This window comes from Heterodontus francisci, chromosome 50 (assembly GCF_036365525.1).
Source record: "Heterodontus francisci isolate sHetFra1 chromosome 50, sHetFra1.hap1, whole genome shotgun sequence".
Lineage (NCBI taxonomy): Eukaryota > Metazoa > Chordata > Chondrichthyes > Heterodontiformes > Heterodontidae > Heterodontus > Heterodontus francisci.
In genome coordinates, this window is record NC_090420.1 from 4,451,021 (window position 1) to 4,478,149 (window position 27,129).

Below are 27,129 nucleotides of genomic sequence, written 5' to 3' on the forward strand. Positions count from 1 at the left end.
GGCTGTTGTAGGTTGCAACAGGACATTGCCAGGATGCAGAGCTGGGCTGATGGAATTCAACCTGGAAAAGTGTGAAGTGATTCATTTTGGAAGGTCGAATTTGAATGCAGAATACAGGCTAAAAGATAGGATTCTTGGTAGTGTGGAGGAACAGAGGGATCTTGGGGCCCATGTCCATAGATCGCTCAAAGTTGCCACCCAAGTTGATAGGGTTAGTTTTTTTTTTAGTTTTAGAGATACAGCACTGAAACAGGCCCTTCGGCCCACCGAGTCTGTGCCGACCATCAACCACCCATTTATACTAATCCTACACTGATTCCATATTCCTACCACATCCCCACATGTTCCTATATTTCCCGACCACCTACCTATACTAGGGGCAATTTATATAATGGCCAATTTACCTATCAACCTGCAAGTCTTTTGGCTCGTGGGAGGAAACCGGAGCACCCGGAGGAAACCCACGCAGACACAGGGAGAACTTGCAAACTCCACACAGGCAGTACCCAGAATTGAACCTGGGTCGCTGGAGCTGTGAGGCTGCGGTGCTAACCACTGCGCCACTGTGCCGCCCCGTTGTTAAGAAGGCGTATGGTGTGTTGGCTTTCATTAACAGGGGGATTGAGTTTAAGAGCCGTGAGGTTATGCTGCAGCTCTATAAAGCCCTGGTTAGACCACAGTTGGAATATTGTGTTCAGTTCTGGTCGTCTCATTATAGGAACGATGTGGAAGCTTTAGAGAGGGTGCAGAGGAGATTTATCAGGATGCTGCCTGGACTGGAGGGCATGTCTGACGAAGAAAGATTGAGGGAGCTGGGGCTTTTCTCATTGGAACGAAGAAGGATGAGAGGTGACTTGATAGAGGGGTACAAGATGATGAGAGGCATAGATAGAGTGGATAGCCAGAGTCTTTTTCCTAGGGTGAAAAGGGCTATCACCAGGGGGCATAATTTTAAGGTGATGGAGGAAGGTTTCGGGGAGATGTCAGAGGTAGGTTCTTTACACAGAGAGTGGTGGGTGCGTGGAATGCACTGCCAGCGGTGGTAGTAGAAGCAGATACATTAGGGACATTTAAGCGTCTCTTGGATAGGTACATGGATGATCGTAGAATGAAGGGTATGTAGGTAGTTTTGATCTTAGAGTAGGTTAAAGGTTCGGCACAACATCGTGGGCCGAAGGGCCTGTACTGTGCTGTACTGTTCTATGTTCCATGTTCTATAACACAGGTGTTGGGAGGCTCAGCCTGGCTACGCAACGTTACAAGGACGCTGAGTGACACCATCGACAACGGGACAGAGAGAAAAACACACAGAGAACTAATAGACTATGAGGAAATAAAAGTGAGGGACGGAGAGAGAGAGACAGACAACGAAACTGAGATGGAGAAACAAGGCATTTGTATGATTGTGTTCTCCCTGTTGTGTAACGGTATTTCCTTTTGTGTAAATATGTACCCTGTTGTTGTGTAAAGGTTTTCCCTGTTATTGTTTTATTTTCTGTTACTGACCGTCTCCTCACTGTGACCATTTGTACTGGTTTTATTGTGGCCAACATCACCATCTGGTGGTGGAGAGGAGGCTCTGCAGGAAGGGGTTGACATAGTGGGAGAGACTCGGCTGGTCCGTGTTTGCAGCTTGTGTTCGTGTGAGCAAAAGTGAGTTGTTACTGATTGATGTGTTCACTGGAAGGTAAAAGCTGATCGTAATCGAGCGCATCTTGTAATTATGGGGAAACACTTGATGTTTTAAAAGTGAACTGTTTGTCTTCGGACCAAACATAAACAGCAAAGGATGGCTTCGATCCATCGACCGCTGGATTATGGGCCCAGCACTCTTCCGCTACGCCACTCTGCTAACGGCGTGCTTGAATTTTAGCTGCCTATTAGTGAAATATGTTCATTTCCCCAATGTTTTTAGAAAAATAGGATTGTTGTCGGATTCCTCAAGAATCCCGGACTCAGCAACACACGTGCTGAAGGACTCACCCTCACTGCACAATGACACAAGGACACTGAGTAACAGCACCGACAATGACGGAGGCAGAGAAAGACACACAGAAAACCAGGAAGAGATTATCAGGATCCAGAAAGGAACAGACAGAGAAAGACACACAGAAAACCAGGAAGATATTACCAGGATTCAGAAAGGATCAGACAGAGAAAGACACACAGAAAACCAGGAAGAGACAGCGAAAGACTGATGATTAATGTAATTGTGTTCTCTGTTGTGTAAAGATGTTCCCTGTGTTCTTTTAAAGATATTTCCTGCTGTGTAATATGTTCTCTGTTGTGTTACTGTATTCGCTGTTGTGTCAAGATGTTCTCTGTTATTGTTTAAAATGGTTCCCTGTTGGGTAAAGATCTTCTCAGTTGCGTAAATATGATCCGTCTTGTGTAAAAGTGTTCCCGGTTGTTTAAATATGTTCCCTGCTCTGTAATGTAGAGCTGAGTCTGCACTCATGGAATTGCTACAGTATCTTCCAGTCTGATACTGTATGAGGGCTGGTATATGATCCAAAGCTCAGTCTATACAAATTGAATTGCTATTGTATCTTTTAGTTTCATAATCCGGGGGAGTTTTAAACTGAATTCTTAGTTTGTATCTCAGGTTATACTATCTTTCAGATTCTCTCAATCTGATATCGCACTTGAGATTTAGACTTAAGAAAGGATGTACTGGCATTGGAGGAGTTCAAAAGCGATTCACTCAGCTGATTCCTGGGATGAAGGGGTTGACTTATGAAGAACGGCTAAACAGGTTATTCATTCGTGTTTAGAAGAATGAGGGGTGATCTTTTTGAAACGTACAAGATTCTGAGGGTGCTTAACAGGGTGAAAAAGGGTCTCTGACCTGAAACATTAACTCTGCTTCTCTCTTCACAGATGCTGCCAGATCTGCTGAGTATTTCCAGCATTTCTTGTTTTTGTTAACAGGTTAGATGTTGAGAAAATGTTTCCACTAGTGGGGGAATCTCAAAATAGGCGACATAGTTACAGAATAAGGGGACACTCATTTAAACTGAGATGCAAAGGAATTTCTTCTCTCAGAGGTTAGTGAATGTCTGGAATTCTCTACCCCAGACAGTATTGGAGGCTAAATCACTGAAAGTATTTAAAGAGGATGTAAATAGATTTTTGAAATATTGGAGAGTTGAGGTCTATGAAGAGCTGGCATGAAAGAGGAGTTGAGGTCTGGGGCAGATCAGCCATGATCTTACTGAATGACGGGGCAGGTTTGAGGGGCCGAATGGCCTACTCCTGCTCCTATTTCTTCTGTTCTTATGTTATGTTATATCTAATGTATATGTCAGGATGCACTATGGGAATTAATACTGAAACTTATAAACTCATAATGTGTGTAAATATTGGGCTGATATTTAACTTGAATCTCAGAGTACATTATTGTGGTTAATTCTGTAAGTTTGAAAAGGGAACTCTGTGCCATAATGAAAACAAGAAATGCTGGAAATACTCAGCAGGTCAGGCAGCATCTGCACAGAGAGAAGCAAAGTTAATGTTTCATGTCAGTGACCTTTCAGATGATGCCAGACCTTTTGAAAGTCCACGTACACCACATCAACAGCATTGCCCTCATCAACCCTCTCTGTTACCTCATCAAAAACTCCAGCAGGACAGTTAAACATGATTTTCCCTTAAGAAATCCATGCTGGCTTTCTTGAATTAACCCACATTTGTCCATGGAACTATTCATTTTGTCCCGAATTATTCTTTCGAGAAGTTTTCCCACCTCCAAAGTTGAACTGACTGGGGAGTGAAATGAGGTGAGTTGCTCTAACAGAGAGCCAGCACGGGTTCGACAGGCTGAATGGCCTCCTTCTGTGCTGTAGCCATTCTATGATTGTATGATTCTGGCAACAACTGTTGGTGAAGAGGCAGTGATGCAGGAATGGGTTAAACAGGAAGGGGAAAGTCTGGGCTGGTGTGTGTTCGGGCTTGTGAATAAAGGTGATTTGGAAGCTGTGTTCCAAATTGAAGTGTTTACTGGAAGGAAGAAGTTGATGCAAATAGAGAGTAAAACGTGTTAAGATGAAGTGTGGTGTGATTGGGGCGAGCAGTAAATATTGTGTTGGTGAATTATTTGTGTTAATAAACTTCCACTGCACCCTCTGCTGCAGGCTGCTGTTTATATCCAGCTCTGTATTAGTGCTGTGTGTTTGCGAGATAAATGTTTGTTTCAACGCTGTTTATAAAGCAATAGCATTGCACTCAAACAGTCCCAGACATAGCAACGCACGTACAAAAGCAAAATACTGCGGATGCTGGAAATCTGAAATATAAACAGAAAATGCTTGAAATGCTCAGCAGGTCTGGCAGCAACTGTGGAGAAAGAAACAAAGTTAATGTGAGCTAAGGAAACAGACCTGAACTGTTAACTGTTTCTCTCTGCACAGATGCTGCCAGACCTACTGAGCATTTCCAGCATTTTCTGTTTTTATTACAGCAACACAGGTGTTGGGAGGCTCAGCCTGGCTACACAATGTTACAAGGACGCTGAGTAACACCATCGACAACGGGACAGAGAGGAAAACACACAGAAAACCAAGAATAGACTGTGAGGAAGCAAAAGTGAGGGACAGAGAGAGAGGCAACGAGACTGAGATGGAGAAACAAGGCATTTGTATGATTGTGTTGTCCCTGTTGTCTAAAGGTATTTCCTGGTGTGCAAATATGTTTTCTGTTGTGTAAAGATGTACCCTGTTGTTGTGTAAAGGTTTTTCCTGTTATTGTTTTATTTTCTGTTGCTGACCATCTCCTCACTGTGACCATTTGTCCTGGTTTTATTGTGGCCAACATCACCATCTGGTGGTGGAGAGGAGGCTCTGCAGGAAGGGGTTGACAAAGTGGGAGAGACTCGGCTGGTCCGTGTTTGCAGCTTGTGTTCGTGTGAGCACAAGTGATTTTGTTGCTGATTGATGCGTTCACTGGAAGGAAGAAGCTGATTTCAACAGAGTGCCTTTGGAAGCATCTTGTTATTTTGGGTAAATACTTGATGTTTTGAAAGTGAACTGTTTGTGTTATTACCAAGCACAAATAGCAGAAAATGGTTTCGATCCATCGACCTCTGGGTTATGGGCCCAGCACGCTTCCGCTGCGCCACTCTGCTAACTGCTATTTGCAGTTTTAGCTGCCCGTTAGTGAAATATGTTCATTTCCCACATGTTTTTATAAAAATAGGATTGTATTCGGATTTCTCAAGAATCCCGGACTCAGCAACACACGTGCTGACAGACTCACCCTCACTGCACAATGACACAAGGACACAGAGTAACAGCACCGACAATGAGGGAGGCAGAGAAAGACACACAGAAAACCAGGAAGAGATTATGAGGATCCAGAAATGAGCAGACAGAGAAAGGTACTGAGCAAACCAGCTAGAGACAGCGAGATAAAAGCAAAATACTGCGGATGCTGGAAATCTGAAATAAAAACAATAAATGCTGGAACCACTCAGCAGGTCTGGCAGCATCTGTGGAAAGAGAAGCCGAGTTAACGTTTCGGGTCTGTGACCCTTCATCGGAACGAAGAGTTAACTCTGCTTCTCTTTCCACAGATGCTGCCAGACCTGCTGAGTGGTTCCAGCTTTTCTTGTTTTTATTATAAGAGACAGTGAGAGACTGATGAACACCACATGGAGGGAGCACTGAGGGTGTAAAGGGTCCAGAATGTAGTCTGGCTGGGGGATTTCAATGTCTATCACCATGAGTGGCTCGGTAGCAGCACTACTGACCATGCTGGCCGAGTCCTAACGGGCATAGCTGCTCGATTGGGTCTGTGGTAGGTGGTGAGGGAACGAACAAGAGGGAAAAATATACTTTACCTCATCCTCACCAATCTATCTGCCGCAGATGCATCAGTCCATGACAGTATTGGTAGGAGTGACCACTGCACAATCCTTGTGGAGATGATGTCCTGTCTTCACATTGAGGATACCCTCTATCGTGTTGAGTGCCACTACCACTGTGCTAAATGGGATAGATTTTGAACAGAACTAGCAATGTATAACTGGGCATCCAAGAGGTGCTGTGGACCATTAGCAGCAGCAGAATTGCAGTCAACCACATTCTATAACCTCATGGCCCGGCATATTCCCCCACTCTAACATTACCAACAAGCTGGGTGATCAAACCTAATTCAGTGCAGGAGGGCATGCCAGGAGCAGCACCACTCATACCTTGAAATGAGGCGTCAGCCTGATGAAGCTACAGCCCTGGACTACTTTCATGCCAAACAGCAGAAGCAGCATGTAATAGACAGGGCTAAGTGATCCCACAACCAACGGATCGGATCTGCACCCTGCCACATCCAATGATGAATGGTGGTGGACAATTAAACAACCAACAGGAGGAGGTGGCTCCACAAATATCCCCAACCTCAATGATGGGGGAGCCCAGCACATCAGTGCAAAAGACAAGGATGAAGAATTTGAAACAATCTGCAGCCAGAAGTGCCTGGTTGATGATCCATCTCGGCCTCCTTCTGAAGTCCCCAGCATCACAGATGCCAGTCTTCAGCCAATTCGATTCACTCCAGGTGATATCAAGAAACGACTGAAGGCACTGGATGCAGCAAAGGCTACGGGCCCTGACAATATTCCAGCAATAGTACTGAAGACCTGTGCTCCAAAACTTGCCGCGCCCCTAGCCAAGCTGCTCCAGTTCAGCTACAACACTGGCATCTACCCGGCAATGTGGAAAATTGCCCAGGTATGTCCTGTACACAAAAAGCAGGACAAATCCAACCCGGCCAATTACTGCCTCATCCGTCTACTCTCAATCATCAGTATAGTGATGGAAGATGTCATCGACGGGGCACTGGCTTTGCAATAACCTGTTCAGTGACGCTCAGTTGGGTTCCGCCAGGGCCATTCAGCTCCTGACCTCTTTACAGCCTTTGTTCAAACAAGGACAAAAGAGCTGAACTCAAGAGGTGAGGTGAGAGTGTCTGCCCTTGACATCAAGGAGCCAGAGCAAAACTGGAGTCAATGGGAATCAAGAGGAAAACTCTCCACTGGTTGGAATCATACCTAGCACAAAGGAAAATGGTTGCGATTGTTGGAGGTAAATCATCTCAGGTCCAGGACATTACTGCTGGAGTTCCTCAGGGTAGTATCCTCGGCCCATCCTTCTTCACTACTTCATCAGTGACCTTCCTTCAATCATAAGGTCAGAAGTGGGGATGTTCACTGATGATTGCAAAATTTAGCACCATTCGCGACTCCTCAGATACTGAAGCAGTCCATGTAGAAATGCAGCAAGACCTGGACAATATCCAGGCTTGGGCTGATAAGTGGCAAGTAACATTCGCGCCACACAAGTGCCAGGCAATGACCATCTCGAACAAGAGAGAATCTAACGATCTCCCATTGACATTCAACGGCATTACGATCGCTGAATCCCCCATTATCAACTTCCTGGGGGTTCCCATTGACCAGAAACTGAGCTGGAGTAGCGTTATAAATATTGTGACTACATGAGCTGGTCAGAGGATAGGAATCCTGCGGTGAGAAACTCACCTCCTGACCCCCCAAAGCCTGTCCACCATTTACAAGGCACAAGTCTGGAGTGTGATGGACTAAGATCCACTTGCCCGGATGGGTGCAGCTCCAACAACATTCAAGAAGCTCGACACCATCCAGGACAAAGCAACACGCTTGAATGGCACCCCGTCCACAACATTCACTCCCTTCACCACTGACGTACAGTGGCAGCAGTGTGTACCATCTACAAGATGCATTGCAACAATGCACCAAGGCTACTCAGGCAGCACCTTCCAAACCTGCATCCTCTACTGCCTAGAAAGATAAGGGCAGCAGATGCATGGGAACACCACCACCTGAAAGTTCTCCTCCAAGCTACACATCATCCTGACTTGGAACTATATCGCCATTCCTTCACTGTCGCTGGGTAAAAATCCTGGAACTCCCTTCCTAATAGCACTGTGGGTGTACCTACCCCACATGGACTGCAGTGGTTCAAGAAGGAAGCTCACCACCACCTTCTCATGGGCAATTAGGGATGGACAATAAATGCTGGCCTGGCTGGCGACGTCCACATCCCATGAAACAAATAATTAAATGCAATAACAGCTCATCTCAATTCCTAGTATTTCTAAATCCCACCAGTCCAACAGAAGCTGAACAATTATTGCATGTTGTGATTGACGGTCTGGTCTGTAAACTGCACTGTATCACAGATTGCTAACATTTGCTAACTGGAAGTGAGAACTGCAAAATCGGGACAGTAGTTCACATAGTCTGTCAGTGTGAAAGAATCAGGCAATGTGAGGTAATAGAATTTGTCTGTAAGTGTTACACTCATATTGCTTTATATTTTCATATTGAAAATAAAAGTAATCATTTCGTGAAAATAGTGACATGTTGTCCAGACTTTGGTAGCCAGTTGTTTTCGTCTTGCACTCAGCAGGACAATCCACAAGAATACCAATTTGAGGGAAAACAACAACTTTCTTCTGTATGAGAAGAGAGTGCTGATTGGTTGGCAAGTGAACTCAGATTGGTCGAGGCATTGCCATTCAGAATGCATCAGTTTATCGTAACTGACAGATAACTGCCCAGCTTTGTTTGAAATTTAAACCAGGCAGCTTGACTCTGATTGGTCAAGGCATTGCCCTGTGGAATGAGCCAGTGAATGGCTGTCACTTATTTTGTTTCGCTGAAACTGGCGCAACATGTGTGCATGTTCTTTCTGTCTGCAAAGAACAGGGCCCTGTGTATTAATACATGTAGCTTACAGTGCACACCAATGCACCACACTGCGAGCCCGACTGACAGTCTTAAATCGGTTGTCAGTGTAATTCTTAGCACACTGAGAATTATTTAGCAATTGTTGTCCTATTGTGGAATCACATCTCATGTTGGATACTGTGTTTTGAGTTTTGCAAGCACGGGTTGGTTGGGTAGGGCCCATTGCGAACAGCGGAAGGGACATGTTATTTGATACAATCCGCCAGTTTTGGGATGTACGGTCTAGAAACATCGCATCACACTGGTATTGAAATTCATATATCACGTTACTTATTTGTGTGATAGGCAGGACGTCTCATTGCTTGACAGCAGCATCGTGTTCGTGGCGAACACCACACTTGTTGCTCCTGCATAGTAACAGCAGGAAACAGCTTGCTTCACCTGTTACTCAAATACTGGGGATATATAACCCTTCCAGGGTAATTTGAGGGAGACTGGGCACTTTTCAGGGCTCAAAATGACGTGCTTCAGCCCGTTTATAAGTTTGTGCGATGCACAGATAGAAATGATCTGATCAGTGTAGCCATTGTAATGCAGGATGTCTTTGATTCGCCCTATTTCAGCATCAAGCTTGCATGGTGAGCAAATGGCTCAGCCCTATTTATGAGGTTGTCGATATGACCAATCTTATAGCGTGTGGAACTGTAAGAATTCCAACCCGTGTATTGACCAGTGAAGGTAGGTTTGTGGTAGACCGTGGTAGAAAACCCCTTAGCAGATTTCTCAAATAGTACATCAAGGAAAGGGAACTCATTTGACTGCTCCATTCGAAAGGTGAATTTGAGTGCAGGATGGAGCCCATGAAGACGTGCAAGGAAGTTATTTCATGCAGCTGCGGATTCAAATATAGCAAACGTATCATCTACATATTGGAAATATGCAAGAGGTAGGAGGTTAGGTGTCATTCCCTTAAAAACAGGTTTGTCATGGAACCCAACAAAGATGTTTGTGAGAGCTGGGCCAAGCGGGGATCCCATGGCAACACCAGCGATACATGGTGTCAATAAAACTGAACTCAACTGTGCAAGTTGCCGAGTTCATAAGTTCAATGAATACTGATTCACATAATGGTGACGGGTCGAGATTGCCATGACATAGCACTGCAGTGCAAATATCTATGGCATCCTGAAGTGGTACATTGGTGAATAGGCTAGAAATGTCAAATGACACATGGACACGGCATTGCTATCGATATGCAAGTCCTGTTTGGTCTTCGCAAATGTGAAGGAATCCTTCACTGTGCATGTGGAGAACTTGCTCAAAAACTGGTTGTAACAATTTGCCCAACCATTTGGCAAATTCATTTCATGATACTATTTACATTACTTCAAATAAAGAAAACACAACGACACAAAGAATTGAGCACAACGCTGTAAGTTTCACAGCAAATAGTCAAATGGGAAAAGGATGAAATACAGAAAGAAAAAGCCTAAAATACTGAAAACACTCAGCCAGTCCGGAAACAACTGTGGAGAAGAGAAGCTCGGGTTAGTGGTCCAGTTCTGTGACCCTTCTATAGACCTGAAACATTGCTCCTCCCTTCCTCTCTCCACAGATACTGCTGGAACTGCTGAGTGTTTCCAGAATCTTCTGTTATTATTCAGACTTCCAGTGTGTGCAGTATTTCTCTTTTTGAAAATAAAATATTCCCTGAGAGGAATGGAACTTAACATAAAAAATAGGAGTAGGCCATTCGGCCCATCGAAATAGCTCTGCCATTCAATAAGATCACAGCTCATCTCCTACATCAACTCCATCTTACCACACAAGCACAGATCCCTTGATTCCCTTAGTATCCAAAAACCTATCGATCTCCCTCTTGGATATCCCAAATGATTGAGCATCCACAGCTCTAGAGTTTTACAGAGATACAGCACTGAAACAGGCCCTTCAGCCCACCGAATCTGTGCCGACCAACAATCACCCATTTATACTAATCCCACATTCATCCCATATTCCCTACCACATTCCCACCATTCTCCTACCACCTATCTCCACTAGGGGCAATTTATAATGGCCAATTTACCTATCAACCTGCAAGGCTTTGGCTGTGGGAGGAAACTGGAGCACCCGGCGGAAACCCACGTGGTCACAGAGAGAACTTGCAAACTCCGCACAGGCAAAACCCTGAACGGAACCGAGGTCACAGGAGCTGTGAGGCTGCGGTGCTAACCACTGTGCGAAGAGAATTCCAAAGATTCACAATACTTTGAGAGAAAAAAAATTCTCCTCTTCTCAGTCCTTAATGATTGAGCCATTTATACTGAGACTGTGATCCCTAGTTCTAGATTCCCCAGCCAGAGGAAACATCCTCCAAGCATTTACCCTGTTAAATCCCTTAAGATTTTTAGGTGCCAGTAAGACTACCTCTCACTCTTCTAAATTCTGAGGAATATCGGCCTCGTCGACTCAATCTCTTCTCATAGGACATCCCCTCATCCCAGGAAGCAATGGAGTGACACTTTGATACACTTCCTTTAAGGCAAGTATATCCTTCCTTAGATAAGGGGAACCAAAACTGTACACAGTGCTCCAGATGTGATCTCACCAAGGCTCTGTCTAATTGTAGTCAAACTTCTTTATTCTTATAAAAACTCTTCACAATGTTGAGCACGACTATTAACTGCCCCATTAACACCTCTGCTCTAAGAAGAAGGACCCCAGCTTCACACACCCCAGACCCCTATTCTTTACACATTAGCTGGATTCCTGCATCTCTGATACCATTCCAGTAAATCTCCTCTGCACCCTCTCCAAGGCCTTGACATTCCTGCTAAAGTGTGGAGCATGGAATTAGACACAATGCTCTAACTGAGGCCTATAACCAGTGAGATTTATAAAGGTTCAGCGTAAATTCCTTGTCTGTGTCCCGTACTCCCATTTCTGGTTTCAATCTCGGCTCTGAGCTGTTGAAACTGCCTGAATAAATATTTCCACCCAACAAAGCGCTCGGAATGTGAGAAGGGACAAAGTGAGTGACCAAGTACATCAACTCCAAGTAAAACTCCACCATGTAGTGAAAACACTCGAAACACAACGGCTCTTTTAAGAGTCACCCACAATCTCTCTGAAAAAGCTGCACCAACATCTCTCCAGAATTGGTTTATTTAATTGGTTTTAATGCTCAGTAACTCTCTGGAACTTTCTCACTGTCCTTGTGTTTTCTGTTTCAATCTGGTATAGAGATTCTGGGAAGATGAGTTTCACTGCCTGGGAGGATCTTTGTGGTTTTCCTGCAGAAACACAAAACAAAATCTCTTTTCAGAGTCACCCACCGCCTCATCGGGACAGCAGTGACATGGGAACGGGAGCTGGGGTGTGTTTTTTGCCGTAAATATCAGTTAATGATTTATGTTGTGCTCTCGTTATATTCCAATCTCTGAATTGAGCCTTTCCACCGCACAAGGGTTATGGGGAGAGTTTTCATCGTTACTTTTCCAAACGTACAGACGATGTTATAAAGTTGCTGATTTACCCAGATGGCGGATTCTCCCCTCACAGTGAAAAATAACATCACACCTTCACATCTGCCCATTGTTTTATAATTGAATAATTAGTCAAATGGAATTATTTGTGATGTTATTTCCCCCGAGACGGTGTTTCCTGCAGTGAAACTGATCAGTTTCAGCTCAGTCATTCAGGGACCTGGAATTCCTGCAGTTTGAGCCCGCTGTCACCCCAGCCCACTTCTGATTGGTCACCCTCTTCTCATAAAGTCAGTGACAGCACATGAGGAGGCCATTCGCCCCATTCAGTTCCTGTCGGGTTTCCAATCTGTTCAGTCCCCGACTCGATCCCCAAAACCCTGCATGATCCCTTTGGGTCAAAATGACCACAGCAGGCCTCGACCCTGGAATCTTCTAATAACATCATGGAATATTTCGAAGTCAGACGCCTTACCCATTAGGCTACACGGCCATTAGCTTACATGAATGATTTAATTAGAGAACCTCGAAGCACAAAATACAAAAAATCATTGGTTGAACCTGTCAACCTGGCACAATATTTGAATTTGTGAAAGCCGCCAATTTCACTCTGGAAAAGAAGTGATCGACTGGAAAAGTACATAAAAATCTATTTTCCCGTAGCGGTTTAAATAAACTTTTAAAACACAATTTTGCTTTTACCAACTCAAATTGCTGGTGCTATTTTCTGAACAGCTTTATTTTGCCAATTTTTGACAACTTCTCATCTGTAACTGACAGTAAAAGACTCCGTTCAGCAATCTTTCACACGACAAATAACTCAAACTCGGTGTGGAAGTAATAAATTACAGACTATTGGTAATTCCCCTTCACACAGGCTTCAGGGGGACAGTGAGAAGCCACTGAAATAGTTGCTTCATCCGATTAAAAGGTTCCCATTCTGTCCTGTTACTGACATGTTGGAATCAGATTTGTATTTAACAAGTTATTTCTGTGAAAACAAAATCCTCAACGGACCAGCTGGGAATCTGGGAATGACTATAGTAAAATAAAAGGCTTTTGATTGAGAAGACGGGACCTTCTCACCAGCAGCCGGGTTACATTCCCCTCACATCCTTACACAGTGAGCTGCTCTTTCCCTCGAGAAATAGACAGCAGCAGTTGGAAGTTCAGTAAAAGGATCGGTTCATTGAGACAAGTTTCTGACTGACAGTTGGTGCTGAATATTAATACAAGAAGGTCCTGGAATGGGAAACAAGTGTCCAGAGTGGGGTCTGGAATCAGGACAGGGAAATGGCCAGCACTGACACAGATCATTTCATTATTGCATTGATATCTGACTGTCTATAAGGAGAAGCGAGTTAAACACATGATGGTGAAAGGAATGGAAGATGACGCTGGTTGTTCTAGATGAAGAGGGATAGACAGAGGTGTGGGTACAGCAGACTTCAGACAGCAATCAGCCCTTTCAGATATTGTAGGTGGATCTGAAAAGAGCCTTTGGGATAGGGAAAAAAGCTCTTTGTTTAAAAACCCTCAAATAGCTACCTTGCAATTGGTCAGGTTACTAATGTTTTAGTTAGTGTAATTTATTAATAATTACTAATTATAAAGTGCTGTTTGGACAGAGTGTAAAGCTGTGAGTTGATGTGTGAGGGACTTCAATGACTAGGGGAAGGAGGTGCTCTTTGGTCTCCCTTCTTTTCTGCCTTTTCAGCCTCCATGATACAGGGGAAGAAGCTGATCGGTGAGTAACTGGTAAATTATTCTACTTATTACACTTATTACACGAGCAATAATGGGTTTGTAAAGCTAAGTAATGGCAGGGCAGCTCTAAACATAAAAGTTCGAAATTGGGTGAAGGCAAATTTTACAAAACTGAGAGGTGATTTGGTGGATGTGGACTGGATGCAACTACTTGAAGGAAACCCAAAGATGTTTTATCAGTCCATTAAGAGCAAGAGGATAACTAAGGACAGGGTCCGGCCTATCAGAGATGTACAAGGGAACTTCTGTGTGGATCCAGAAGATGTGGGCTGGGTTCTTAATGAGTTTTTTGTCTCTGCCTTCACAAAGGAGAGGGATGATGCAGACATTGTAGTAAAAGAAGAGGAGTGTGAATTATTAGATACGATAAGCATAATGAGAGTGGAAGTACCAGAGAGTCTGACATCCTTGAAAATGAATAAATCACCAGGGCCGGATGGTTTGCATCTGAGGTTGTTAAAGGAAGCCAGGGAGGAAATAGTGGATGCGCTGAGGATCATCTTCAAATCCTCACTGGATATGGATTGGAGGTCTGCGAACGTTGTACTATTATTTTAAAAGGATGTGAGGGATAGGCCAAATAATTATAGGCTGGTAAGTCTGACCTCAGTGGTGGGTAAAATATTCGAATCAATTCTGAGGGACAGGATAAACTACCACTTAGAAAGACATGGCTTAATCAGAGATAGTCAGCATGGATTTGTCAAGGGAAGGTCATGTCTCACTAACTTGATTGAGTTTTTTGAGGAAGTAACAAGGAGCATTGATGAGGATAGTTCGGTGGATGTGGTTTACATGGATTTTAGTAAGGCATTTGATAAGGTCCCACATGGCAGACTGGTCAGTAAAATGAAATCCCGTGGGATACAGGCGAATGTGGCAGGTTGGATCCAAAATTTACTCAGTGGCAGGAAACAAAGGATAGTTATCGATGAATGTTTTTGCGAATGGAAAGCGGTTTTCAGTGGCGTTCCACAGGGCTCAGTGTTGGGTCCCTTGCTGTTTGTGGTATATACTAATTATTTGGAATTAAATTTGGGAGCTATGATTGGGAAATTTGCTGATGACACAAAAATTGGCCGTGTAATTGATAGTGAGGAGGATAGCTGAAGACTTCAGAATGATATGAATGGATTAGTTGAGTGGGTGGAAAAGTGGCAAATGGAATTCAATCTGGAGAAGTGTGAGGTAATGCATTTGGGTAGGGCAAACAAAGCAAGGGAATACACAATAAACGGGAAGATATTGAGATGGGTAGAAGAAGTGAGAGACTCTGGAGTGCATGTTCACAGGTCCATGAAAGTGACAGGATAGGTAGATAGAGTGGTGAAGAAGGCATATGGAATGCTTTCCTTTCTTGGTCGACAAAAGCAGGGATGTAATGCAAGAACTGTTTAAAACGGTGGTTTGGCCACAGCTGGAGTATTGCGTACAGTTCTGGTCATCACATTACAGAAAGGACATAATTGCTGTGGAGAGAGTACAGAGGAGATTTTCAAGAATGATACTGTGGGTGGCTCTGAAAAGAACCTTTGGGTACTTGATAAAATCCTGGCAGATTGCCTTGGATTTGGTGCCCGGAGCGCTGGTTTTCTTGGGCAGCAGCATGGCCTAGATATTAGGCAGCACCCAGCCCTGAGTGATGGTCACCCCTCCCAGCAGCTTGGTGAGCTCCTGGTCATTCTGGAAGGCCAGCTGCAGGTGTCTGAGGATGTTGCGGGTCTTCTTGTTGTCCCGGGCCACGTTGCCAGCCATCTCGAGGATTTCAGCGGTCAGATACTCGAGCACAGCAGCCAGATAGACCGGGGCTCCGGCTCCCACACGCTCAGCATAGTTGCCCTTTCACAGGAGCCTGTGAACACGGCCCACCGGGAACTGCAGTCCAGCCCGGGAGGAGTGAGACTTGGCCTTGGACCGAGCTTTCCCGCCGGTCTTTCCTCTTCCAGACTTTTCTTTTCCAAAAATATACTTGAGGACATTCCGTGCAGACCACTGCCTGATGGATTGGTGGTCAAAGGTGTTTTTCCACACAAACAGTTCCACGAAGGCACAGTCCAACTGGATGGAGCGTTCCACGGCAATGTGACCAGATCCATCCTTTGCAACACCGGGGTCAGATAGAACCTCAACACGTAGTGACACTTGGTGTTTGCATACTGGGGCTCTCCGCACAGCTTGAAGCAGCCACATACTAAGGTGGCCATCAGGTTGAGGGCGATGATGAGTACATTTTTTCGCCTTTATCCAGAGGTTTGAACATCGTGTCCCTCCGGACCCGGTCCATTTTGCGTCTTCAGATAAAGTGGGAAATGGCTCGGGTGATCGCCACTGCGCAGGAGTGGGGTATTGGCCAGACCTGTGCCACGGACAGCAACAACCTGAGCACCTTGCACCAGATGACCAGGTTCTTACCCATAATAGAGAGAGATCGCTGATCCTACTTGCTCAGTTTAGGTTGTACCCTGGCTACTCGCTCCTCCCAGGTTTTGGTGCACGTCCCGGCCCTTACAAACCATATCCGCAGCACCTTCAGGTAGTCTGACCTGACGGTGAAGGGGACAAAGGATCGGTCAGCCCAGTTTCCAAGGAGCATGGCCTCGCTCTTGCCATGGTTAACATTGGCTCCCGAATCCAGTTCGAACTGGTCGCAGATGCTCATCAGTCTGCGAAAGGACAGCGGATCCGATCAGAATACAGCAACATCATCCATGTACAGGGAGGCTTTGACCTGAGTGACTCCACTGCCTGGGATTGTCACCCCTCTTATGCCTGCATCCTTCCAAATAGACTCAGCAAAGTGTTCGATACAGCAAACACACAAGGCAGGGGAAAGAGGAAAGCCCTGTCTGACTCCAGATTTGATTGGAAACTTTCTGATTCCCACCCAATTTTTTGGACTGCACTACTGATGTTTGTGTAGAGCAGTTTGATCCAATTGCAGATTCCCTCCCCAAACCCCATTTTGGAAAACACGTCCATCATGTATGTGTGCGATATCCTGTCAAAAGCCTTCTCCTGGTCCAGGCTGATGAGGCATGTGCCCACCCTCCTAACCCGTACATAGGCGATCGTATCCCTGAGTAGCACAACACTATCAGAGATCTTCCTGCTGGGTACAGTACTGGTCTGGTCAGGGTGAATCACCAACTCCAGAGCATACTTGACTCGATTGGCGATTACTTTGGACAGAATCTTGTAGTCTACATTAAGCAGTGAGATGGGCCGCCAATTGCTGATTTCTGCCCTCTCCGCCTTCTGCTTGTAGATGAGGGTGATGATGCCTTTCCTCATGTATTCTGACATGCTGCCGTCCAGGAGCATACTCTCGTACACTTCCAGCAGGTCTGGGCTGACCCAGTACCACAGGGCCGAATACAACTCAACTGGTAAGCCGTCGCATCCGGGAGTTTTCTTCGTCTCAAAAGACTTGATGGCCTTTGTCAGCTTGTCCAGAGTTAGCGGTTTGTCCAGATTCTCCTGCATGCTGTCATCTAAGACCTCTGTGATAGATGACAGGAAGGACTGGGAGGACTTCACGTCTGACAGCCCAGCATTCAAGGATTTGCTAATCCTTAGTATGTCGGACTGCGAAGTTGTGACCGAGCCATCCTGATCCTTCAGGCTGCTGATCACAGAGCTCTCTCTGTGTACCTTTTGGAAGAAGAAACGTGAGCACGTCTCATCCTGCTCAATGGAGCGGACTCTGGACTGGAAGATGATCTTGGAGGCCTCCATGGCAAAGAGCGAGGCCTGCTGGCTCTTCACCTCTTGGAAGTCCTCCTTGACCTCGACCCCCATCGACTGCAGCCAGAGCAGATTTTGCATTCTTTTCAGGAGTTGGGACATTTCCCTCTGTCTCTCTTACCCTCTGAACACCTTTGGAGATAAAGAACCTCTTGATGTTCTCCTTGATCATGTCCCACCAGTTCACCGGATACTCAAAGAGGGTCTCACTGTTCTCCAACTTTTTCAATCCCTTTTGAGTTCCTCAATGTTCTCTGGGGTTAGCAGTGTAGCATTGAGCTTCCATGTCCCCCTGCCAACCCGCTGGTCATCCTGTAAGTGACAGTCAACCAGTAAGAGGCAGTGGTCGGAGAAGAACACCGGCTTGATGTCAGTGGATCTGACCGTGAAAGCAGGGGACACATACAGGAAGTCAATCCTGGAACGGCAGACCCGTCCGATCTTGAGCAGGTGTATCTACGCTGCTCTCTGTCTGCAGGTTTGCTGAAGACATTGTGCAGTTTGGCATTTTTTACTGTTTCATTTAAGAATCTGGGCGTAGCGTCCAGTTTTCTGTCGTCACTGCCAGATCGTCCAGCTGCATCAATGATGCAGTTGAAGTCACCTCCAAGAATGACCGGCCTGGATGTCGCCAGCAGCAGTGGGAGCTGCTGGAGGATGGTCAGCCACTCGCTGCATTGGACCGGGGCATACACGTTGCTTAAATGGAGCGGAGCATTGTTGTACATTGCATCTGCTACGAGAAGGCGACCGCCCACCAGCATCTCAACTTCAGAGATGGTTAAGTTGCCTTCCCGCAGCAGAATCCCCAGGCCGGAGGAACAGGAATCATTTTCCCTGGACCAGATCGATGTCCCATGGGATCACCATCGTGACCATTGCCTGTAAGTGCTGCGGTGCAGGATTCCACACTCCTGACGAAACAGTACGCCGGCTTTGACCTTTGCGAAGTCATCCAAGGTTGAAACACATCACGTGGTGGATTTAACACAATGCATGTTCATCGAAGCAATCTTTATATCCACTATAAAGTTGGGTGTTGCTTACCACACCAGGTGGCCTTGCTAGTCCCAGTCCTTGAGTATGTTCCTGCATACCCATAGTGTACGCAAGCTGTTTCACATTCGTTGAGCCCAGAAACCCCTCATGGTTATTCATGAGGGTTTTGTTCCACTGTGGTGACATCGGCGGGTGGAGGGCGGGTCTTGTAGGCAGCAAGGCTTGGGTTGTCCTCTGCTGTTGGTGTCTTTCTCCTCGGTCCCTCCTCGACTTCCGGAGCTGGAGCTGGGGTGCGCAGGACACTTCGCTGCTCTCGGTCTCCCGGGGCTGGGGTGCACTGAGCATCTCACTGGGTTCCGCGCTTTGGGTTTGGGGTGCTCTGGGCTCGTCACAGCTTCCAGTGCCCCGGAGCTGGGGGGCTTTATCTTCCAGCTCCTTTGAGTTCTGCTGCTTCTTTTGGAGGTGCCATCGTTCCGACTCTTCCTCGTCCAGTGAGGAGGAGCAGCTGTAGTCTGTCTCAGACGGTAGCCTCCTCTTGCCACTGGTTTTGGTGGTGACCTGTTCTATTTTTGGAGGTTTGTTCTTTGTGGTCTTCCTTTGTACCACCTGCCACTGACCTGTTTGTCAATCTGCTGCCTCCTCCTCCATTAATTCTGTCTGTCGAGGAGGAGTTTCCAGGCATGGAGTAGGTATTGGGTCGCTGGTTGCAGCTGCCTCCTCTTTCTTCTCTTTCTCAGATAGACTTTCATCGCTGTGGGGAGGATTGCTTGTTTCCCTCCCAGCACCAGACATGTTCACCGTTCCTTTTCCTTTCCTTGGTCCTTGCTGCCTGAGCATAACTGAGGCAGCGTTTGGGGAGGTTTTGTCGAGGTGGCCTGCCCCACCTCACAGTTTGCAGCACTTACTCTGTTTGCAGTCCTTGGTCTGATGGCCTTCCTTCTTGCAGTTCTTGCAGACGACTGTGCTGCAGTTAGCTGCCACGTGACCAGATTTGCCGCAGGTACGACAAACTCTGGGCTGCTCCGCATAGACCATGAAGCCTCGACTTCCCCCGAAAGCGAAGCTGGAGGGAGGATGGATGATGGCTCCGTTGGCATCGACCTTCAAGGTCACCTTGACCTGCTGCTAACTGGTCCAATTCCCAAATGGGTCCTTGACATCAGTGCTGCCGCCGGCCACCTTGACATACCTGGTGAGGAAGGTGAGTTCATCCACGACAGGAACATGTAGGTTGTCGAGGTGGATTCTCACCACCCGGTCACGTTGCGATGGCAGTGTGAAGAGTGGCTCCATTGTGAGGATCGACAGCGGCGCCTGGTTTCCCTTCTCCTTGAACACCTTCAGGAACTTGATGCATCCGCCACGTTCTTGGACGTCACGTCACAATATTCACAGCTGGGGAAGTCCTGCAGGCAGAAGATGTTCGCAGCTTGGAATCCACAGCAATCAATAAGGATTTTCTTAATGAAGAAGGTACGATCAACCGGTGCATCTCCATCATTATCCTTCACTGCCACCCGAACGGTGTTACACACTCCCTGGCCTGAAGTTACAGAATTGGTTACAGCCATTTTACTCAAAACCTTATCTGAGACAGGATCATGGTCTCTCCCCTGCTCCTCTTCCAGACATTTCCACAATCTCACAAATACTTTCACAAAGAGTGAGGAATTCCTCCTGCACTTCCCTGCTTTACCTTCTGGAGGAATACAGTCCGGCTACTTCTGATTGGTTACTGCCTGCTGAATCTCATTGGCTGGTTCATGTCACCAATCAGGTAGCTGCTATTTCGCCGATCATCAAAGGGCAATGAGAAAATGGGGTGGAGATTGACAGCGGCAAATTGTCAGAGCTGAAACCCATTCACAAATTTGAAAAGCCCGCCAAAATATTTGTGAAACAAGAAACAGCTGAAATATAATAAATAATATCGTCTAAAGAGTAAAATGTATTTCAATCTCTCCTTGTATTGTGTTTCTCCTCATTGTCCGTCACAGATACCAGACTTACTTTCCTTCTGGGAGTGGAGCAGAGAGGAGTGGACCTGTGGGGAGAACGCCGAGAGCAGAACAAATAAATTGAGCACAAGGATCGCGGCCCAGTCACTCACCATCCGGGAGAGGACTGGACCTGAGGGGAGAACACCGAGAGCGGAGCCGATAAATTGAGCCCGAGGATCGTGGCCCAGTCACTCACCTTCCAGGAGAGGAGCAGACCTCTGGGGAGAACACCGAGAGTGGAGCCGATAAATTGAGCCTGAGGATTGCGGCCCAGTCACTCACCATCCGGGAGAGGAGTGGAGAGCAGTCGAGGGGCGCCGGAGTTTGAAAACAAAGGAGCAGTGATGTCACAGGAAGGCTGCAAGGTGATTGGTTGGTGAGTATCTGCTGTTAGGGAGTTACTCTAAATAGCTGGGTGAGTAACTAAAAGTAAAGGGAAAGGTCTACAGTTTTTTCAATAAAGGAGGTCTTGTTTTTTGGGGGAGAATCAAGGTCCCTAGTGTAAATAATTTAATTTTTGGGTAATTTAGGGGATAAATTAAGGGTAAGTCATGGCAGGGCAGCTCAGCAATGTGAAGTGATCCTCCTGTGCAATGTGGGAAGTCAGGGACACTTCCAGTGTCCAGGGCGAACACGTGTGCAGGAGGTGTCTCCAGCTGCAGCTACTCGAAATCCACGTTTTGGATCTGGAGCGGCGGCTGGAGATGCTGTGGAGCATCCGCGAGGCTGAGATCTTCGTGGATAGCACATATAGGGAGGTGGTCACACCGCAGGTAAAGACTGCTCAGGTAGAAAGGGAATGGGTGACCACCAGGCAGAGTAGAAGAACTAGGCAGGTAGTGAAGGAGTCCCCTGGATCCATCTCCCTTTCTAACAGATTTTCTACTTTGAATGCTGTTGGGGGAATTAGCTTCTCAGGGGAATGCAGCAAGAACCAAGTCTGTGGCACCACAGGTGGATCAGCTGCACAGGAGGGGAGGAAAAGGAGTAGAAGAGCTATCGTGATAGGGGATTCTATCATAAGAGGTACAGATAGGCATTTCTGTGGCTGCAAACGTGACTCCAGGATGATATGTTGCCTCACTGGTGCTAGGGTCAAGGATGTCACAGAGTGGCTGCAGGACAAGGGGGAGGGTGAACAGTCAGAGGTCATGGTACACATTGGCACCAATGACATAGGTAGAAAGAGGGATGAGGTCCTGCAACCAGAATTTAGGGAGTTAGATAGCAGATTAAAAAGCAGTACCTCAAAGGTTGTAAACTCTGGATTACTCCCAATGCCACATGCTAATAAGTATAGGAATAAGAGGGTAGAGCAGATGAATGCATGGCTGAGGATATGGTGCAGGAGGGAGGGCCTTAGTTTCCTCGACCACTGGGTCTGTTTCTGGCAAAGGTGGGACCTACCTGTACAAGTTGCACGGGTTGCACCTGAAGTGGAACGGGACCAACATACTTGCTGAGAGGTTTGCTAGTGCTGTTTTGGGGGGTAGGGGGGGTTTCAACTAATTTGGCAGGGGGTTCGGATACAGAGTGGAGGTACAGTAGGGTGTTAAACACAGTCAAATTTAAAAGAGAAACTGAGTCAGTCTGGAAGGCAGAGCAAATATAGACCTGTTACGGCACAAGTGAAAAATGCAAGGCTGGATTGCATCTATTTTAATGCAAGGAGTCTTACTAATGAGGCAGATGAATTGAGGACGATGATTAGCACATGGGATTATGATCTTATTCCTATCACAGAGACATGATTGAGGGAGGGGCTGGACTGGCAGCTCAGTATTCCAGGGTACAGAATCTACAGGCAAGACAGGTGAGGGGGTAAAAGAGGAGGTGGCATTGCACTGTTGATCAAGGAGTCAATTACTGCAGTAAGGAAGGATGATATCTTAGAAATTCCTCAAATGAGGAAATATGGGTAGAACTTAAAAACAAAAAGCGGACAATCACTTGTCTGGGGGTGCACTACAGGCCTCTAAACAGACAGGAAGAAAATATGTAGGCAAATCTCAGAGAGGTGTAAGAATCTTCTTCTTTGGCCTCCTTGTCTCGAGAGACAATGGGTAAGCACCTGGAGGTGGTCAGTGGTTTGTGAAGCAGCGCCTGGAGCGGCTATGAAGGCCAATTCTAGACTGATAGACTCTTCCACAGGCGCTGCAGATAAAATTGGTTGTCAGGGCTGTTTCACAGTTGGCTCTCCCCTTGCGCTTCTGTCTTTTTTCCTGCCAACTGTGAAGTCTCTTCGACGCACCACACTTTAGCCCCACCTTTATGGCTGCCCGCCAGCTCTGGCGATCACTGGCAACTGACTCCCACGACTTGTGATCAATGTCACAGGACTTCATATCGCGTTTGCAGACGTCTTTTAAGCGGAGACATGGACGGCCGGTGGGTCTGATACAAGTGATGAACTCGTTGTACAATGTGTCTTTGGGGATCCTGCCATCTTCCATGTGCACACATGGCCAAGCCATGTCAAGTGCCACTGGCTCAGTAGGGTGTATATGCTGGGGATGTGTTGGAGATACGGTCCTGCCACCTGATGCCAAGGATTCTCCGGAGGCTGCGAAGATGGAATGGATTGAGACGTCGCTCTTGGCTGACATATGTTGTCCAGGCCTCGCAGCCGTAGAGCAAGGTACTGAGGACACAGACTTGATACACTTGGACTTTTGTGTTCTGTGACAAGTGCGCCATTTTCCCACACTCTCTTGGCCAGTCTGAACATAGCAGTGGAAGCCTTTCCCATGCGCTTGTTGATTTCTGCATCTAGAGACAGGTTACTGGTGATAGTTGAGCCTAGGTAGGTGAAATCTTGAACCACTTCCAGAGCGTGGTCGCCGATATTGATGGATGGACCATTTCTGATGTCCTGTCCCATGATGTTCGTTTTCTTGAGGCTTATGGTTAAGCCATATTCGTTGCAGGCAGCCGCAGTCCTGTCGATGAGACTCTGCAGCCACTCTTCAGTTTGAGATGTTAAAGCAGCATCGTCAGCAAAGAGGAGTTCCCTGATGAGGACTTTCCGTACTTTGGACTTCGCTCTTAGACGGGCAACCTGCCACCTGATCTTGTGTGGAGGAAAGTTCCTTCTTCTGAAGGGTTGAATGTATGTGAGAGCAGCAGCGAGAAGAAGATCCCAAACAATGTAGGTGCGAGAACACAGCCCTGTTTCATGCCACTCAGGATAAGAAAGGGCTCTGATGAGGTGCTGTTATGCTAAATTGTGCCTTTCATATTGTCATGGAATGAGGTGATGATACTTAGTACCTTTGGTGGACATCCAATCTTTTCTAGTAGTCTGAAGAGACCATGTCTGCTGACGAGGTCAAAGGCTTTGGTGAGATCTATGAAAGCAACGTTGAGGGGCATCTGTTGTTCACGGCATTTCTCCTGTAGCTGGTAAAGGGAGAACAGCATGTCAATGTTGGATCTCTCTGCTCGAAAGCTACACCGTGCCTCAGGGTAGACACGCTCAGCCAGCTTCTGCAGCCTGTTTAAAGCGACTCGAGTGAAGACTTTCCCCACTATCCTGAACAAGGAGATTCCACGGTAATTGTTGCAGTCACCGCGGTCACCCTTGTTCTTATAGAGGGTGAAGATATTGCCATCGCGCATGTCCTTTGGAACTGCTCCCTCGTCCCAGCAGAGGCAAAGCAGTTAGTAGAGTGATGGAAGTATAGCAGACTTGGTACTCTTGATAATTTCAGGGTAATGCTGTGCTTTCCCGGTGCTTTTCTGCTGGCTAGAGAATGAATGGCATCACTGAGTTCCGATTTTGTTGGCTGTACGTCCAGCCCATCCATGACTGGCAGAGACTGGGCTGCATTGAGGGCGGTCTCAGTGACAACATTTTCCCTGGAGTACAGTTCTAGGTAGTGCTCCACCCAGCAGTCCATTTACTTCCGTTGGGCAGTGATTGTGTCCCCTGATTTAGATTTGAGGGGGGCGATCTTTTGATGGTCGGCCGAAAAGCTCTCTTAATGCCATCATACATTCCTCTGATGTTTCCGGTGTCAGAGGCCAGCTGAATATGACTGCATAGGTGTTGCTAGTAGTCATTTGCACAGCGCCTGGCTGTTCTTTGTGCAGCGCTTCTGGCTGCTTTAAGAGCGACGGATGTTAACTCGCTGGGGGCTTTCTTGTAGTTCAACAGTGCAATGCGCTTAGCGGTTATGACAGGTTCCAGCTCTTCAAAGTGTGATTGAAACCAGTCTGCATTCTGCTTCAAACGTTTGCCGTAGGTGATCATAGCTGAGTCATAGATGGCGTCTCTGATGTGGGCCCACTTGGTCTCTGCATCCGCTGTAGGAGTGTTTTGAAGGACTCTATCAAGTGAATTTAGAAACTTACGTAACAGCTGTAGATAAGAAATTCTGCTAGTGTTGATGCGCAGGTGGCCCTTCCGCTTGGAGTGATGCAGCTTCTTTGGTTTGAGTCTAAGCTTGCTGCATCTAACACACTGCACACCACACACATCCTTGTCCACTCAACACAGCATTGGACTGGCAGTCAGGTCAGCTTGTGTGCAGCTTGCTGTGAAATGGCATGAGACTGACATCTCTTGGTGTGAAATAGAACTGCAAGAGGGAAATTGATTGATCATAAAAGACCGCAATTGTTGACAACGCGATCCCTAGGTGGCGCTGTTTTGGCACATGCGCAGATACAGCATGTGCCACGAAAACGTCACAGCCTGCGACTGTTGCAGCTGCCAGGACTAAAGATGGCGCTGTTCAAAAAATCACAGAGATGAAACCTAACAAACACGTGGCAGAATATAATGGCCGGAGCGCGGGGAGACCAGAGGGAGCGGTGTCGGGGGTGGAGGGGAGGGAGCGGGGAAAGGGAGAAAGAGGGAGAGGGAGGGGAGGGAGAGGGAGGGAGAAAGAGGGAGAGGGAGGGAGGGGGGAGAAGGAGGGGAGGGAGAGGGAGCGGGGGGAGAAAGAGGGAGAGGGAGGGCGGGAGAAGGAGAGGGAAGGGGGAGAAGGAGGGGGGAGAAAGAGGGAGAGGGACGGGGGAGAAGGAGGGAGAGGGAGGGGGGGAGAAGGAGAGGGAGGGGGGGAGAAGGAGGGGAGAAGGAGGGGGGAGAAAGAGGGAGAGCGAGGGGGGAGAAAGAGGGAGAGGGAGGGGGAGAAAGAGGGAGAGGGAGGGGGGAGAAAGAGGGAGGGGGGAGAAAGAGGGAGAGGGAGGGGGAGAAAGAGGGGGAGGGGGGAGAAACAGGGAGAGGGAGGGGGGGAGAAAGATGGAGAGTGTGGGGGGAGAAAGAGGGAGGGAGAGGGAGGGGGGAGAAAGAGGGAGGGGGAGCAAGAGGGAGAGGGAGAGGGATGGGGAGAAAGAGGGAGAGGGAGGGGGTAGAAGGTGGGAGAGGGAGGGGGAGAAAGAGGGAGAGGAAGGGGGGAGAAAGAGGGAGGGGGAAAGAGGGAGAGGGAGGGAGGGGAGAAAGAGGGAGAGGGAGGGGGGAGAAAGAGGGAGAGGGAGGGGGGAGAAAGAGGGAGGGGAGAGAGAGAGAGGGAGGGGGAGAAAGAGGGAGGGGGAGGGGGAGAAAGAGGGAGGGGAGGGGGGAGAAAGGGGGGGAGGGGGGAGAAAGAGAGGGGGGAGAAAGAGAGGGGAAGGGGGGAGAAAGAGATGGGGGTGGGGTGAGAGAGGGAGGGGGAGAAAGAGAGGGGGGAGGGGGAGAAAGAGGGAGGGGGAGGGGGAGAAAGGGAGGGGGAGGGGGGAGAAAGAGAGGGGGAGGGGGGAGAAAGAGAGGGGGAGGGGGAGAAAAAGGGAGGGGGTGGGGGGAGAAAGGGAGGGGGAGGGGGGAGAAAGAGAGGGGGGAGTGGGGGAGAAAGAGGGAGGGGGCAGCGGGGGAAAGTGGGGGGGAGAAAGAGGGAGGGGGATCTGGGGGAAGTGGGGGGGAGAAAGATGGAGGGAGGGGGAGCTGGGGGAAGTGGGGGGGAGAGGGAGGAGGGGTGAGAGTGGGGGGAGAAGGGGAGAGAGTGGGGGGGAGAAGGGGAGAGAGTGGGGGGAGAGGGAGAAGGAGGAGGGGAGGAAGGGGAGAGAGAGGGAGGAAGGGGAGAGAGTGGGGGGAAGGGGAGAGAGTGGGGGGGGGAGAAGGGGAGAGAGTGGGTGGGAGAAGGGGAGAGAGTGGGGGGAGAAGGGGAGAGAGTGGGGGAGAAGGAAAGAGAGTGGGGGGGAGAAGGGGAGAGAGTGGGGGGGAGAAGGGGAGAGAGTGGGGGGGGGGAGCAGTGGAACGGAAGAGAAGTGCATTTTTCTGTGCATGCGCCATAAACACAACAGCAAAAGACTTACTGGCCAGTCTCTGGACCCGGTGACACCAAGGCCTTCGCACGCTCGCTCCCCGCGGCTCTCTACGGACTCTCGCTTCCGGCCCTCTCCATTCAGCCGTTCCCTCCAGCTGCGGATGCCC